The sequence below is a fragment of the Octopus bimaculoides genome, chromosome 7 (genome assembly GCF_001194135.2).
Source record: "Octopus bimaculoides isolate UCB-OBI-ISO-001 chromosome 7, ASM119413v2, whole genome shotgun sequence".
NCBI lineage: Eukaryota > Metazoa > Mollusca > Cephalopoda > Octopoda > Octopodidae > Octopus > Octopus bimaculoides.
The window spans coordinates 80,310,309-80,312,287 of NC_068987.1; the positions used below are offsets into that span (position 1 = coordinate 80,310,309).

The window sequence follows — 1,979 nt, forward strand, 5'->3', positions numbered from 1 at the left end:
TGTGTGTGTGTTTGTGTGTGTGTGTGTGTGTGTGTGTATACATATATATATATACATATATACATATATGTATATATATGCATATATTTTTTTTCTATAGTTCCATCTCAGAGCTCCAGCCATGCTGATGTACCACTGTTTTGCTACACAGTTATTACTGAGATTCTCCTCCAATATGTGGTACTTGGTGAAGAATGGTGTTTGATGTGGCTACCCTCATTTGTACCTCTTGCTGTGAGGCAGGTTCATCTGGGATTCTCGACCGGAAGAGGTTCAGTTTTGATTGAAAGCACCTACATCTACTTTCTGCAGGTTCCTCAGGTTCTTTGGGAGAATATTAAAAAGCTGTGGGGCCCCTGAAACCCAGGCTATTATGGTAACAGGTCCTGAAGCGCTATGGCGTTGCTGGGATCTTTGGCACTATGCAGTGTTGTCCCGTTCTGGCATTAGTGTAGCTTTCAATGCCAAAATTTGGCACAATTCCTTCCAGGATCTTTCAGATGTATATATTACTGCATATCTCTCCCGCCTTCGCTCCAGGGAGTAGAGTCTTAGCTGTTTCAGCCTTTCCCAGTAGCTGAGCAGTTGCAAAAAGACGATCTTCTTTGTGAATCTTCTCTGGATTGCTTCATGGTCCGCTGTTAATTTCACGCTGTTGGGTGACCATAGCTGGGAGCAGTAATCCAGGCAGCTGAGGACGAATGTCCTCCAGAAGACCATCATGGTTTCCTTATCTCTGGTTCTGAATGTTCTCAGGATCCATTCATCCAGTCGTCTGCACTTTGTCGCCATCCTGGTGATGTGCACTTGGAAAGAGGCATGTTGATACTCAGGTTCCCCACTGATTTAGGCTCTGGGATTGAGATTCCCTGTGGACCAGTGTACCCTGTAAGTTTTGGACGCTGGTAGCGCAGGGCTTGGAATTTTCAGCATTAAACTGCATATTATTATCCTTAGCCCATCAGTAAATTGAGTCTAACTCCTGCTGCAGATGTGTAACATCGCTGGGGTTCTGTTTTTTCTGAGAGACTTTCGTATCGTCTGCGTAGCTTGCAAGGGTGGCTATCCGAGCTGCAAAAGCCGGATTTCACGGGAGAGTTGCAATCAGAAAACCACTACTTTCATAAACACACGTTGTAAAGCGTTCAGAGTGGAGTAAAGACCTACAGAATTGGTCCCTATAGCGGTGGAAGGATGCTATTTTCTCGGACGAGTTATCCTTTACCTTATTTCCGACTACCGACCGAGCATACGTGTGTAGACAGCCAAAAGAAGCTTTTGACCCAAGTTGCCTTCTTCCACCTGTTAAACATGAAGGAAGATATGTGATGATCGGTTGGGGGGGGGGGCTATATCTTGGAAATTTGCCAGCCCAGTGATTTTCCATCATGGCAGAAATAATTGTGAAGTCTATTTAAACATTTTATATGATCAAATTCGTCCTATGGTTGCGGAACTGTTTCCCGAAGGAAACGTAATCTTTCAGGATGATAATGCACCAATTCACACAGCTAAAGTTGTTACTGAATGGCACAAGGAACATTCTAGGGAAGTTGAACATCTTATCTGGCCACCACAGACCCCAGATCTCAATATTATTGAACATTTATGGTGTATTTTAAAAAAACAAGGAGTCGATATCCTTCACTATCATCTCTACAAGAACTAGAGACTGTTTTAGCTGAAGAATGGACAAAAATTCATTTCGAAACAATTCAAATTTTGTACGAGTTACATACCTCGTAGAATTCAAGCTGTAATTACTGCCAAAGGCGGTCTTACCCCATATCAAAATAAATTTGTTTGAAATATTAAGGTGTTTCCATAATTTTGTCCAACCCCTGTATATATAAATATATGAATACATATGTATACAATATATATACATATGCCTATAATATTATATAATGTTAAACTGTTTTATATCATATCAGTGGTTCATATATATATATATATATATATATATATATATATATATA

At 40.6% G+C, this 1,979-nt stretch overlaps 1 protein-coding gene across 1 annotated transcript in view; it reads right to left on the reverse strand.

Moving 5' to 3' along the window:
- Positions 1-1,979, reverse strand: part of LOC106871929 (regulating synaptic membrane exocytosis protein 1) — a 204,169-nt gene that overhangs the window by 53,608 nt on the left and 148,582 nt on the right. The window lies entirely within an intron of this gene.